This window comes from Macaca fascicularis, chromosome 10 (assembly GCF_037993035.2).
Source record: "Macaca fascicularis isolate 582-1 chromosome 10, T2T-MFA8v1.1".
NCBI lineage: Eukaryota > Metazoa > Chordata > Mammalia > Primates > Cercopithecidae > Macaca > Macaca fascicularis.
In genome coordinates this window covers 92845958-92861604 of record NC_088384.1, presented here as the reverse complement: position 1 = coordinate 92861604, position 15647 = coordinate 92845958, and the positions used below count along the sequence as shown (strand labels likewise).

The window sequence follows — 15647 nt, the reverse complement described above, 5'->3', positions numbered from 1 at the left end:
GCAGATCACTTGAGGTCAGCAGTTTGAGACCAGCTTGGACAACATGGTGAAACCCCATCTCTACTATAAAAAAAAAAAATACAAACATTACCCGGACATGGTGGCCTGCGCCTTTAGTCCCAGCTACTTGGGAGGCTGAGGCAGGAGAATCGGTTGAATCCGGGAGGCAGAGTTGCAGTGAACCGAGATGCTGCCACTGGCTCTGGTTTAAAAAAAAAAGGGGCGGGGAGAGTGGGGAGGGGCTGGGCGCGGTGGCTCACACCTGTAATCCCAGCACTTTGGGAAGCCGAGGCGGGCAGATCACTAGGTCAAGAGATGGAGACCATCCTGGCCAACACGGTGAAAATCTGTCTCTACTAATAATAGAAAAATTAGCAAGGCCTGGTGGCACACGCCTGTGGTCCCAGCTACTCGAGAGGCTGAGGCAGGAGAATCGCTTGAACCCAGGAGGCAGAGGTTGCAGTGAGCCGAGATCGCGCTAGTGCACTCCAGCCTGGTGACAGAGCGAGACTCCGTCTCAAAAAAAAAACAAAAACAAAAAACAAAAATAACTTTTAGTCACTAGTACTTAATGCGAAAGAAATAATAGATAATAGAGGAAGAGAGTGTGTCCTATACATTTTGGTGTTGTTTAAATTGTTGGGTCATTAAGTTTAATATCTGCAATCATTCTGGGAAAAAAAATTCCATCTCTAATGTTGTATTCAAGAAAGTATATGATTTGGCTGACAGTTGTAATAGGGGTGATACAATGGAGGACTGATAATTCGGAGCCCAGAGTCTTGGAGTCTAGTTCTTAAATTACTGTGTTCATTCACCAAAAATTTACTAAGCTCTTTCCACGTGCCCAGCACTGTGCTAGGCGCCCTGTGACCTTGGGTATGGCTCTAGGGCACCTTAAAAAGAGAATGCCATACCCTGCAAGAGCTTTTAGGGATTTCATAAGGATGCGACTCAGAGAACGGAGGGAAGCGCTCCAGACGCAGTGGTCAACGTCCCTCCCGCCCAGGGCCTCCAAAATCTGAGATTCTACCCTGTGGAAACTCCGCAGCAAGAAAAACTACATCAAAGATGGCGCCGCCGGCCTCTCCCGGCTCAGCCACCATCTTCTCGGTAGTTCCCGAGGTGGACGGGCACAGCACGCATGAGCGGCCCTGGCGTCCTCGGCGCGCCTGCGCGGCCGCAGCACCTCCCCCGCCCCCTCGCCGCCGCCGCCGCCGCCGCCGCCGCCGACGCCGCTGCCGCTGCTGCTGCACTCACGGCGGGTGCCCGCGCCTCAGGTGAGTGAGCGCCTCCGCCCGGCCCGCGGGGGGCGCGCGGCGCCGCATGCGGGGGCGTCGTTCCTTTGCCCTGCTCCTTCACTGTATCATCTCCGTGGCACAGCGAGGCCCTGGGGGCCCGTGCTGCCTGCCTCCCCCTTACCCCCGGGGCCCTCTGCCCCGCCCCGCCCGCCGGACCCAGGTCAGCCCGGCTTTCTTCGGCGGCTCCCCGAGCCCAGCCCGCCGGCGACAGCGTGCGGGCAGCAAGAGAGCCTCTCTCCAGGCTCAACGCCCTAGGTCACAGGGACGCCCCCCGCAGGCGCGAACCCTTCTCTCGCTCCGGCTCTGCAGGCAGCAGAGCTCGGTGGGCCTTGGGGTTGTTCATCCATCTACCTCGCCCGCTCCAAGAGCCCAGATGCTTGGAAGAGGGACTGTGAGCAGCCGTTGCACCTGTCCGGCCCCAAAGCAGCAGAGGGCATCCTCTAACGGGACCCTACTACTGCCCTACCGGGGAGAGGCTTCTTAGCCCCACTTAACACCCGAGGAAACTGAGGCACGGAAAGGTGAAGTGCCATGCCCAAGGTCACGCAGCTGACAAGTGGCAGGGTCAGCTCTCAACTCAGGGTCTCGGGCTCTCAGGCCAGTGCGGTTGGAATTTGATCTCGTACCTTTGAAAAAATTTTGAAATCACTTGTCATCTCTGAAGTTACTCTCGAACGTCATAAAAGTAGGCTGCACAAAGAAGATTTTCTTGTTGTCGGAGTACAATTGAGGTGTTATTGTAATAGTAATAGTGTTATTAATATAAGAGCTAACGTTCTTCCAACGCTTGCTGTGTGCCAGGGGTCTTGCTAAGCATTTTATTAAGATAACCTCGCATAACCACCTCTGCATGTCCCAATCCAAATGCTGCCCCCTTCCTTGTCATGAAACCCTTTTTTTTTTTTTTCCTGCAGAGCTGGCCTCCCTATCACAGGTAGGAGCCCCATGGCTTAGGAGGCAGGGAAGCTCTCCTTTGGTGGCTTACTGACAGAACAAGAGTGATCCTTCCCTACTGGCATCCAGATCCGCCCCCCCCCACCGCCCCCCGCCCCCCGCCCCCCTCCCTTACCCTGGCCCTCAGGGGATATTATTAGCCGTCCTTTCTCGGCTGCCCAGACAGCAGGACTGGGCTGACTGGGCTAGCTGGGCAGGCTGGATTTGGAGGTGACAGAGCAGATTTGGCTAACACTCACCTCATTCAGGGGCTTTCTGGTTCTGCCCTAAGGTTAGGCTTGAACATTTCAGTATTTAAGATAAAGTAAGAAGAGAAAGAGAACATTGATAGAGTGGTGCTGAATTTAAGAAGTCTCCCATGATTTAAAGTTCCAAATGAACAGCTATAAAAATATGTGAATGTTTCTCCCCCAAAATAACTAGCTCAAACTGTCGTTTTTCTCCCTTAGCAAATCCTCCTCCACATTTCAAAGGCTCCACTAAATCACCACTTTCTCTGTGAAGCCTTCCCTGCTTGATTTTCCCAGTTAGAATTACACGTTCACAAAACAGGGTCTTAGCCTCAGTCTTACCCTGCGGACTTCTAGCCCCTTGAGGGCATGGTCCATCTTTGCAGCTCCAGATGCCTGGCTCACAGTAGATCCTTGGTAAGGACTCAGTGAATTTCCACTGCCCCTTTTCATTACTCAAAGGGTGGTGTTCTGCCCTTCTGTTCCTCCTTCCTGCCCTTCAGTTTCTCTTTGCTTGTCCCTTCCTTTAGATTCAACTTGTCATCACCATTTACCACTCAAAGGCCTCCATCCACCCTGTCGTTTTTGAAAACTTGCAGATAAGAGCCTTGCATCAAAAAGCCTGTTTCTGGAAAGGGCGCGGTGGTTCACGCCTCTCATCCCAGCACTTTGGGAAGCCGAGGCGGGCGGATTACGAGGTCAGGAGATCGAGACCATCCTGACTAACATGGTGAAACCCCGTCTCTACTAAAAAATACAGAAAATTAGCCGGGCATGGTGGTGGGCACCTGTAGTCCCAGCTACTCCTGAGGCTGAGGCAGGAGAATGGCGTGAACCCGGGAGGCGGAGCTTGCAGTGGGCCGAGATCGCGCCACTGCACTCCAGCCTGGGCGGCAGAGTGAGGCTCCGTCTCAAAAAAAAAAAAAAAAAAAAAAAAAAAAAGCCTGTTTATGTTACTCGAACGTGCACTCATAGTTGAGCTGCTTTTGGTTTTTCTTGTTTGTTTGTTTGTTGAGACGGAGTCTCGCTCTGTCGCCCAGGCTGGAGTGTAGTGGCGCGATCTCGGCTCACTGCAAATTCCGCCTCCCGGGTTCATGCCATTCTCCTGCCTCAGCCTCCCGCGTAGCCAGGACTACGGGCGCCCGCCACCACGCCCGGCTAATTTTTTGTGTTTTTTTAGTAGAGACGGGGTTTCACTGTGTTAGCCAGGATGGTGTCGATCTCCTGACCTCGTGATCCACCCACCTCGGCCTCCCATAGTGCTGGGATTACAGGCGTGAGCCACCAGACCCGGCCGAGCTGCTTTTGTTTTGTTGTTGTTGTTGTTGTTATTATTATTATTATTATTATTATTATTATTTTGAGACAGAGTTTTGCTCTTGTTGCCCAGGCTGGAGTGCAATGGCGCAATCTTGGCTCACTGCAACCTCTCCGTCCCAGGTTCAAGCAATTTTCCTGCCTCAGCCTCCCAAGTAGCTGGAATTACAGGTGCCCGCCACCATGCCCAGCTATTTTTTGCATTTTTAATAGAGATGGATTTTCACCATGTTGATCAAGCTGGTCTTGAATTCCTGACCTCAGGTGATCCGCCTGCCTCCGCCTCCCAAAGTGGTGGGATTAGAGGCGTGAGCCACCGAGCCCGGCTGCTTTTGTTTTATTCTAAATTGTTACTTTTGAGCAGGGAAAAATGCCTGTTTATCCTCAACAGTGGAGTTGGTATATGCTGTTTCGATGTACAGGTCAGTTTTCATTTGCATGTTGCAGTAGGATAGCTTGAGGCTTATACTCCTTTAGTCTGTCCCTAAATGCTTGAGAGATCCATTTTTACATTCTTTTACCTTCTGTGGCTGATTGCCCCTGGTTGTATCAAAGTAATCACAATTTTTACTGTATATCATTACATGGAATTTATAATAACAAATATTCAAAAGAGTCCTTTGGGAGGCAGCAGATATGTGCATAGATTCTCTATTTAAATGAAGCTTCTAAAAGTTTTTCCAAATAATTTTCTGTAAATATATTAACTATGGGTAAGGCATGGATGTGTGGCGCCTGATATGGTGGAAGATTCGCAGTTGAATCAAACAGGGTCTTGTTGAGAGAGCTTACTAGCTAATTGGGAAACATTGTATCTAACTGTACTAAAATCAAGTCTAAACATTCTCATATTAATGTTACAAACAAAGCAATATTAGACTATAATGGAATAAGATATTCCTACATGGGGTGTTTCATAAAATTGTATGTTATTCAGGCTGAAAAGGAGCATTGAGTCATTAAGTGACCTTTTCTTTTTTCTTTTTTTTTTTTTTTTTTGAGACGGAGTCTCGCTCTGTCGCCCAGGCCGTAGTGCAGTGGCCAGATCTCGGCTCACTGCAAGCTCCGCCTCCTGGGTTCAAGCGATTCTCCTGCCTCAGCCTCCCGAGTAGCCGGGACTACAGGCGCCCGCCACCGCGCCCGGCTAGTTTTTTGTATTTTTTAGTAGAGACGGGGTTTCACCATGTTAGCCAGGATGGTCTCGATCTCCTGACCTCGTGATCCGCCCGTCTCGGCCTCTCAAAGTGCAGGGATTACAGGCTTGAGCCACCGCGCCCGGCCCATTAAGTGACCTTCTCACTTAGCACTGTGATTTAAAAAAAATTAATTTACCAGGCCGGGCGCGGTGGCTCAAGCCTGTAATCCCAGCACTTTGGGAGGCCGAGACGGGCGGATCACTAGGTCAGGAGATCGAGACCATCCTGGCGAACACGGTGAAACCCCGTCTCTACTAAAAAATACAAAAAACTAGCCGGGCGAGGCGGCGGGCGCCTGTAGTCCCAGCTACTCGGGAGGCTGAGGCAGGAGAATGGCGTAAACCCGGGAGGCGGAGCTTGCAGTGAGCTGAGATCCGGCCACTGCACTCCAGCCTGGGCGACAGAGCCAGACTCCGTCTCAAAAAAAAAAAAAAAAAAAAAAAATTAATTTACCAAAGAAAGCCCTGAAACCTGGTAAATATCCATAATCAACCTAACTAAGTTTTTGTGTGCTATTTTCAAGTGCTGTTAAGAAAGAAAGGTGGCGGGGGGCATCATCCTGAGAATTGAACTTGTCCACGGTCGCAGAACTGGGACTACGACTTGAAATTCCAGACTTTTTAGCCACTAAAGGTTTATCAGTATTTTTCTCAGTGAATTCATCCTTAAAGACATTAACCAGGCCGGGCGCGGTGGCTCAAGCCTGTAATCCCAGCACTTTGGGAGGCCGAGACGGGCGGATCACGAGGTCAGGAGATCGAGACCATCCTGGCTAATACGGTGAAACCCCGTCTCTACTAAAAATACAAAAAACTAGCCGGGCGAGGTGGTGGACCCCTGTAGTCCCAGCTACTCGGGAGGCTGAGGCAGGAGAATGGCGTAAACCCGGGAGGCGGAGCTTGCAGTGAGCTGAGATCCGGCCACTGCACTCCAGCCTGCGCAACAGAGCGAGACTCCGTCTCAAAAAAAAAAAAAAAAAAAAAAAAAGACATTAACCAGCAACTCTATTAAGATTCCATTTATGGCCGGGCGCGGTGGCTCAAGCCTGTAATCCCAGCACTTTGGGAGGCCGGATCACGAGGTCAGGAGATCGAGACCATCCTGGCTAACACGGTGAAACCCCGTCTCTACTAAGAAATACAAAAAATAGCCGGGCGAGGTGGCAGCGCCTGTAGTCCCAGCTACTCGGGAGGCTGAGGCCGGAGAATGGCGTGAACCCGGGAGGCGGAGCTTGCAGTGAGCTGAGATCCGGCCACTGCACTCCAGCCTGGGCTACAGAGCGAGACTCCGTCTCAAAAAAAAAAAAAAAAAAAGATTCCATTTATGTGCTTAGAACAGGGGTGGGAGAAGACATACAGAAACATGATCCATGTCTTCAAGGAAGTTATGGTCTGTTGGGGAAGAGTAAAGCACTGTTCTCTAATGTTGAAGTCAGCATATATGTAATTGTTAAATTGTATGGTAGAGGGACTAGTTGTATCATGGGAGCTGGGGAAAGGGGGGCAAGAAGGATCAGTATGAGATGTGGTGGTGAGACCACTTTGGGTTTTGACTTTCTGGGCTTTGATAGGTGGATAGGGTCAGCATTAATCAAAAGGACAGCAAAACATTTTGAATCAGGGGCTGATAAAACAGACCAGATAGCAGTGCCTACCATGTTTAACGGACAGTAAAAAAATTGGCTTGACTGGCTTAGAGCAGTGGTTCTCAGCCTTTAATGTGCACCAGCATCACCTGGAGAGCTTATTAAAACCCATATTCGGCCGGGCACGGTGGCTCAAGCCTGTAATCCCAGCACTTTGGGAGGCCAAGACAGTGGATCACGAGGTCAGGAGATCGAGACCATCCTGGCTAACACGGTGAAAGCCCGTCTCTACTAAAAAATACAAAAAAAAAAAAAAACTAGCCGGGCGCGGTGGCGGGCGCCTGTAGTCCCGGCTACTCGGGAGCCTGAGGCAGGAGAATGGCATGAACCCGGGAGACGGAGCTTGCAGTGAGCTGAGATCCGGCCACTGCACTCCAGCCTGGGCGACAGAGCAAGACTCCGTCTCAAAAAAAAAAAAACAAAACAAAAACACAAAAAAACCCATATTCCTGGGCTTGACCTTCAGAGTTTCTGATTCATTAGCTCTGGAGTGGAACCCGAGAATTTGCAGTTCTAACAAGTTCCCAGATGATGCTGATGCTGCTAGTCTAAGGATCACACTTTGAGAACCACTTGGTTAGAAGGTTGAGAAGCTAGAATCAGAAACTGTCAAATAACTTGTTCCAAAAAAGTGCATGTGTGTCAGATGTGAGGGTATACTGACGTGGGAGAGTTCTGGAAAGATACATACCAAGCTCTAATGGTCCTCACTTCTGGGAGTGGGATTTAGAGACTTGGGGAATTTACTTTTTTACCTTTCTGTATTATTTTTGTATTGTGCACATAAAGCTTTTGTGTTTTAAAAATGAAAGAAAAATAAGAATCTTTTTTGAAGATATATAGTAAAATATTTATGGATTAAAAAAAGACCTTGCTAAAGTAATCTGGTGTCATCCAACAAACATTTTTAGAGTGTCTGCTATGTGCCAGATGCTGCTAGCTTCTGGAAATGCAAAGCCTTTGCTAAAGCTTGCAGGCTGGTGATGGTGATTGAGATGGGCAGATAACAGCTTTAGTTAGTATCATGTGAGCTTCCTAGGAGCAGGGACCAGGGTCTAGCTCTGTGCTTGGCTGATAATAGGCACTTAGTAAATGATGAATGAATGAGCAAATCCAGGTAAGAATTGAAGACAGAAGGAAAGAAAAAAAGGCCAAATGGGAGATTCTGGAAGAAAACAGGCAAGCCTGGATAGGAATGGTGAAAGAAAGGGGTGCATCAAAAAGTACTTTCAAGTACAAAGATTGATAACATTTTGGGTTTACTGCAGAACTGGATGTCAAATTGTTTCTTCTAAAAGATGCCCCCCCCCCCATTTCTTTTTTAATAGCGCTTGAAAATAGCACACAAAAACTTAGCTAGCTTGATTATGGATGTTTACCAGGTTTCAGAGCTTTCTTTGGTAAATGAATTTTTAAAAATCACAGTGCTAATTCTATAAAACTAATGTATAATATTTACCTACAATTAATTGTTCTCTCATTCATGTGAAATTAACTGATATATGAAGGATGTTTTAAATGTTATACAAAAGTGGGTAGTATTATGTCTTTTGATTTTATCTCTTCAGTGAAAGGGCTAGTAGTCTACTCAAAGTTCTGTGATATGTCTCATAGTAACTGACAGAATTTGACATTTTGTCAGTCATAAACAAAAATTTGTTGCCCAGGTGTGGTGGCTCATGCCTGTAATTCCAGCATTTTGGGAGGCTGAGGCAAGCGGATCATGAGGTCAGGAGTTCAAGACCAGCCTGGCCAACATGGCAAAATGTCTCTACTAAAAATACAAAAATTAGCTGGGTATGGTGTCACGCGTCTGTAGTCCCAGCTACTCAGGAGGCTGAGGCAGGAGAATCGCTTGAACCTGGGAGGCAGAGGTTGTGGTGAGCCAAGATCACACCATTACACTCCAGCTTGGGTGACAGAGTGAGACTCCGTCTTAAAAAAAAAAAAAAAAAAAAAAAAAAAAAATTGTTGTTGGCCCAATGGGGTGCACTTTGGAGGAATCCAGCTTCTTTGCCTTCTGAATTTAATTCTGTATAAACACTAATTACAATGGCAAACATTAATTAATGTTTTTGATAGGGAGCTGATGTCCTCCCTGGATTTGGGAACAATGTGTTATATGGAGTCTTTTTGTGTGGAGGTGCCACTTTTTATCTTCCCTAGAGATTTAATATAGTAAATGAAGATTAATTTTCTAAGTACAGTGGTGGTTTCCACCAGGCTTTAGCTATAGCATTTGACAATAATCCCCTTATTACCTAAAAGTACCCATGGTCTACAGTCTGGGGTTTTCAATTGATCAAGTAAAATTCTGGATATAGCCACTCTTTATACTTAATTTTATTACTTATTACGTTTTTCTATTGTAAGTCTTGCAGTGTTTTTTGTTTTTTTGTTTTTTTTTAGACGGATTCTCGCTCTGTCACCAAGGCTGGAGTGCAGTGGTGCAATCTCAGCTCACTGCAAGCTCCGCCTTCCTAGTTCACGCCATTCTCCTGCCTTAGCCTCCTGAGTAGCTGGGACTACAGGTGTCCGCCACCACGCCCGGCTAAGTTTTTGTATTTTTAGTAGAGATGGGGTTTCACCGTGGTCTCAATCTCTTCACCTCATGATCCACCCGCTTTGGCCTCCCAAAGTGCTGGGATTACAGGTGTGAGCCACCGTGCCTGGCCTGCAGTGTTTTTTCAAAAGATGCTGCTGTTTTTAGTTTTAGGGCAATAGCTGTCATTTTGGGGGTACCGCTAGTGTGATGGCCTAAGAAAATTATAAACCCAATAAATCAGAGTAAGAAAAATTATATGTAGCTCATAAAGATAACATGAAATTGCTTCCCATTTCCTTTTTTTTTTTTTTTTTTTTTTGAGATGAAGTATCGCTCTGTTGCCAGGCTGGAGGTGCACTGGCATGATCTTGGCTCACTGCAACCTCTGCTTCCCAGGCTCAAGCTATTCTCCTGCCTCAGCCTCCCAAATAGGTGGGACTATAGGCGCACACCACCACGCCCAGCTAATTTTTGTACTTTTAGTAGAGACGGGGTTTCACTGCGTTGGCCAGGATGGTCTTGATCTCTTGACCTTGTGATCTGCCCACCTCGGCCTCCCACAGTGCTGGGATTACAGGTGTGAACCACCATGCCTGGCCTTCTCATTTCTAGTAATAATTTAAGATCAAACCATCCTGGCTAACACGGTGAAACCCCGTCTCTACTAAAAATACAAAAATTAGCCGGGCGCGGTGGCGGGCGCCTGTAGTCCCAGCTACTCAGGAGGCTGAGGCAGGAGAATGGCATGAACCTGGGAGGCGGAGCTTTCAGTGAGCCGAAATTGCACCACTGCACTCCAGCCTGGGGCACAGAGCGAGACTCCGTCTACAAAAAAAAAAAAAAGATCAGAAATCAGGCCAGTCTCTGTAGTCCCAGCTACTTACAGGCTGAGGTGAGAAGATCACTTGAGCCCAGAAGTTTGAGACCAGCCTGGGCAGCATAGTGAGACTCCTGCTCAAAAAAGGTTAGAAATCATGTCTGCTTTTCCTTTAATTTGTAATCATCATGTGGTAATCTTTACAGAAATGCGTGCTTTCGAAACAGATATGGTTGTTTATTTATTTATTTTTTTTTGAGACGGAGTCTCGCTCTGTCGCCCAGGCTGGAGTGCAATGGCCGGATCTCAGCTCACTGCAAGCTCCGCCTCCCGGGTTCCCGCCATTCTCCTGCCTCAGCCTCCCGAGTAGCTGGGACTACAGGCGCCAGCCACCTCGCCCGGCTAGTTTTTTGTATTTTTTTAGAGACGGGGTTTCACCGTGTTAGCCAGGATAGTCTTGATCTCCTGACCTCGTGATCCGCCCGTCTCGGCCTCCCAAAGTGCTGGGATTACAGGCTTGAGCCACCGCGCACGGCCTGTTTATTTGAAATGACAGTTTTATCCTTACAGTGCTTCCATATATATATATATATTTTTTTGGGGGGGGGGGTCAGGGAAGGTGCTTCTTACAAAAGGGCAGCTGCAAAATACGGAGACTTCTGGAACAATTATTTGTTTTTTCTTAAAGCGAAAAAATGGGTGGGATCCAAGGAATCAAAGCAGTAGACGGACAAACCAGGAGCATCCCCAAGTTATTTTCAGGAAACAGAGCAACAAAACACAAAGGTAAAATTTTCAATCAAGGAATTCTTCCAACAACTTAACTTTAGCTAGTCTCGGGGATTCCGAAGCCCTCCCTTTCAGTGGAAAAGTATGACTTATTACTGCAAACACATTACTCCGCTACAATAAACACCTTAAAACAGAGTTTTTGATCACATCTGTTTAATTGCACACAAGTAATACTACTGGGTAACTAGAACCAGGTGTGAATGTGTTGAGATTTCTACTGTTTTGCATGATAGTGCTTCTACAAATATATATACATATATATATATTTTTTGTTGTTGTTGGTTTTATTTTTTTTGTTTTTTTTGAGACGGAGTTTCGCTTTTGTTGTCCAGGCTGGTGTACAATGGCACGATCTTGGCTCACTGCAACCTCCGCCTCCCGGGTTCAAGTGATTCACCTGCCTCAGGCTCCCAAGTAGCTGGGATTACAGGCATGCAGCACCACGCCTGGCTACTTTTTGTATTTTTAGTAGAGACGGGGTTTCGCCATGTTGGCCAGGCTGGTCTCGAACTCCTGCCTCGACCTCCCAAAGTGCTGGGAGAAAGTGTTGCTTTTAAGTCATTTTGTTTGGATGGTTTTAACCAGGGTGTTCACTAAAATATAACTTTGGATGATTAGTCCACAGGGTGTATTGCATTTCCAATACCCCCAGATAGGTACAAGTCTCATATTAAAGTAGTAATGATAATAACAGTACCTAAATTTTGTATGGGGCTTTTCAACGTTCAGAAATTTTTTTTTTTTTTTTTTTTTTTTGAGACAGTCTTGCTCTGTCACCAGGCTGGAGTGCAGTGGCACAGTCTCAGCTCACTGCAACCTCCACCCACTAGGTTCAAGCAATTCTCATGCCTCAGCCTCCTGAGTAGCTGAGACTACAGGTGACCGCCACCACGCCCAGCTAATTTTTTGTATTTTTAGTAGAGACGGGGTTTCGCCATGTTGGCCAGGCTGGTCTCAAACTCCGCCCACCTCAGCCTCTCAAAGTGCTGGTATTGCAGGCGTGAACCACTGCGCCCAGCCAATTTTCAGAATTATTTTATAGTAACATCCTGGTAAGCTCCAGTAACCTAACCTGAGAGTGTGCATTAGAAGGATTAATGATCAGATGGCATCAAGTGGGGAAAATTGGTTATAGAGGTCAGGATGCAGATTGCTCAGGTTCATATCCTTGCTCTGCTGCTTGCTAGCTGTGTGACCTTTGGCAAATTACAACAAATTTCATCTGTAAAATGGGGTGGATTACAGTACCTAGCTAAATATGTTGGGAAGCAAAATGAAATCATGAGTCGATAAAGTGCTTATCACGGTACCTGGCATAATGTAAGTGCTCAATAAATTTGGCTAGTATGAGTATTATATACTGCATTTTAGGGCTCTTGTTTGTCCTTTACCTCACTCAGGCCGCCTTAAAGTACAAATTGTTTTCAGGGATTCCGCCTTACAGCTGTCAGGAACCCGGTGCCATCTAAGAGCACGCCCAAGGGCTTTGCTGGTGGTAGCTTTCCTCGTGTCCTGAGTGGCCTTCTTCAGGAGTGGAAGGCAGGGGGTTGTGCTTCTGCTTTTAGAGTTACCTTAGTATGACTCCTGTGTTAAAACTTCTGCTGGCCGATGGGTGTCTGGGATTAACCAGAAGGCTTCTAGATGGATCTTGTTTTGTTCTAGCAGTTATTTATACCAGGACCCTGGGATGGATAGAATTAATATATAGGACAGACTCAGATTCCCAGCTTGGCAGTCTCTACAAACCTCTCATTTACCACCTTCTGCCAGAACCCAGGAGTGACACAACAGGAAGGTGGGCCTATTGCAGGGATTGCTGCCCTTTTCCTTTCAGGAAAATATGAGGGGTGTGAATGGCTCTTATCTAGGCCTGAGGATGAGCAGGGGTACTTCCTGTTACAGTGAGGATCTGTGAGCATATGGGCTACTTAAGTAGCTGCCTTTGATCCTTCCCAACCCTTAGCTTATGGAGATAGGGGGGATAGCGTCTCTGAGAGTATTTCTTCTGGCGAAGAGGTACCCAGACTTTCCTTTATGCAGTGAAAAATCTCAGTGAACTGTATTTTTAAAAGTGTTCCATGGAGCTGGGTGGTTTGGCTTGTTTATCTGGCTTCCTGGGGGAGTCCCCTGAGATCCTTTGCTTTCCTAAGGGCCCCCAGGAGATAGCAATAGAACCAACATCCGTTACCGTTACCGTAGACACTTGAGGGGATGTTTAAGTCAATAGTTTTATGATTAGATTAATTCAGGCTTTAACCCTGAGGAAACTTAAGAGCCAAGTCTTCAGATAATTGTGTATCTTCTAGACTGAAGTATGGAATTTAGCCCAGTACTCTGGGATCTCTTTCAGAGCTGAGCTAGGAATCCACATGCTAGTTCCAGCTCCACACCTAGCTGGCTGCGTGAATTCAGAAATCACTTCAATTTTCTGGGCCTCTTTCCTCACTGGAGAATGAGGGCATTACTGTAAACCAGTGGTTCTTAGCCCTGGCTGCATGTAAGAATTACCTGTGAAGCTTTAAAAACAATACTCAGGCCCTACATTAGCCCAATTAAATTGGATCTTTAAGGTTGAGGCTGAGTCGTTGATAATCTTCTCTGCTTCCCAGGTTTAAGTGTAGCTAAGATAACTATGTGCACAACATGACCAAATTTTATTTTATTTTATTTTATTTTATTTTATTTATTTTTTTTTTTTTTGAGACGGAGTCTCGCTCTGTCGCCCAGGCTGGAGTGCAGTGGCCGGATCTCAGCTCACTGCAAGCTCCGCCTCCCGGGTTCACGCCATTCTCCTGCCTCAGCCTCCCAAGTAGCTGGGACTACAGGCGCCTGCCACCTCGCCAGGCTAAGTTTTTGTATTTTTAGTAGAGACGGGGTTTCACTGTTAGCCAGGATGGTCTCGATCTCCTGACCTCGTGATCCGCCCGTCTCGGCCTCCCAAAGTTCTGGGATTACAGGCTTGAGCCACCGCGCCCGGCCAACATGACCAAATTTTAAACAAAAAAAAAGTTAAGCTTCTGTGTCATTATGCTCCTCAGAAACCTTCAGGGGTTGTCTGTGTGGTAAAGTCCAGCTCAGGTGCTCTGCGTTCTGACCCAGCCTACTTCTGCAGCTTGTCTTCTTGTCCAGCTACATTGTTCTTGGTGCCTCCTGAATGTATTGTCCTTTTTTTTTTTGAGACAGAGCCTCGCTCTGCTGCCCAGGCTGGAGTGCAGTGGCGCGATCTTGGCTCACTGCAACCTCAACCCTCTGGGTTCAAGCCTCAACATTCCGAGCTGGGATTAAGGCATGCACCATCATGCTCAGCTAATTTTTGTATTATTACAAAATTAATACAAATTTTGTAGTAATTTGTATTACAAATTATCAACATGGTGATAATTTGTCACCATGTTGTATCACCATGTTGGCCAGGCTGATCTTGAACTTCTGACCTCAAGTGATCCTCCCGCCTTAGCCTCCCAAAGTGCTGGAATTACAGGTGCCCTGCCTGAATGTATTGTCTTTAATTCTTTCCCAAACCTGATGTCCTCACCTGTAATGTCTCTCTTCCCTTCCCCTTTTCAAAACATATCCCTTCAGGGCCCATCATTCTCCCCTCGCTTGGGAAACTCCTGACCATCCTAGTCCTTAGTTATTTCTCCTGCCTCTGCATAGGTTTTGAGCTTCATTAGCTCTGAGTGTATGTTCCAAACACTAACTGCAATGTAAACATGATAACTCAAGCAACATTCAATCCTTCAGAGAGTGGGACACATGTAAATATAGATTGAGTATCCTTTATCCAAAATGCTTGGGACCAGAAGTGTTTCAGGTTTTGGATTTTTTCCAATTTTGGAATATTTGAATTATACTTACCAGTCGAGCATCCCTAATCTGAAAATCTGAAATCCGAGTGCTCCAATGAGCATTTAGTTTGAGCATCATGTCAGTGCTCAAAAAGGTTTAGATTTTGAAGCATTTCGGATTTTGGATTTTCAGATTGGAGAGGCTCAATATGTGCCACTGGGGTGACTTGTATACTGTTAAACGTGTGATATGGTGTATTGTTGGCTCTTTCATTATGTATGTATATCTTGTAAATATTAGTTGATGGATAGCTATCCATGACCAGCCTCCAGCTGTCATTTTTATCCTTATTTCCTATTTCCAGCAGACCTTGTGCCTTCTCATCTCCTTGCCTTTAAGTTGTCCTGCCTTTCTGGAATTTCTTCTTTTATTCTTATTCTCATCTACAGAAATTTTCTCTGTTTCTCAAGGTGCAGTTCAGATATTACCTCCTCCATGAAACTTCTTCCCAGCACCCACAAGCTGCATTGCTTCAATTATGCCGTAAACCTCTGTAACCCTTAGAGCAGTGGTTCTCAATTGGGAGTGATTTTGCCCCAAAGAGGACATTTGGCATTATCTGGAGACATTTTTGGTTGTCACAGCTGTTGGGAGAGTGTGCCACTGTCATCTAGTATTGTAGGCCAGGGATGCTGCTACACATTCTACAATGCACAGGACAGACCTCCCACAACAAAGAATTATCTGGCCTAAAATGTCAGTTGTGCCAAGGTTGAGAAATTGCCTTTGAGTTTGTCCAGTTTGTAAGCTTATATGTATACTGCCTTGAACTGTAACAATTTGTTTATAGACCTTATCTCCCCTACTTAATTGAATTAATGGGTGAAGACTAATTCCAGTCCTCCATCTGTGCTTTCTTGTTATTCACTACATATCAGGGCTTAATCCTAGAGCCTGTGGCCTAATCCTAACTGCTTAAGCAGAGATAAAGACATGTTCAGTGTGGAGTGTGTATGGTGAGGCAGTCTTCTCAATTCTGAATTTCTCTTCTTTTCACTCTC

General features: G+C 46.5%; 1 protein-coding gene across 2 annotated transcripts in view; it reads left to right on the top strand.

The window, feature by feature from the left end:
- The first annotated feature begins 1187 nt into the window (after window positions 1-1187).
- NDRG3 (NDRG family member 3) overlaps window positions 1188-15647 on the top strand; it is a 92694-nt gene continuing 78234 nt past the window's right edge. For both annotated transcript variants that reach the window (XM_045362937.3, XM_045362936.3), the window contains exon 1: window positions 1188-1280. The gene's annotated coding sequence lies outside the window, so the exon portion shown is untranslated. The remainder of the gene's footprint in view (window positions 1281-15647) is intronic.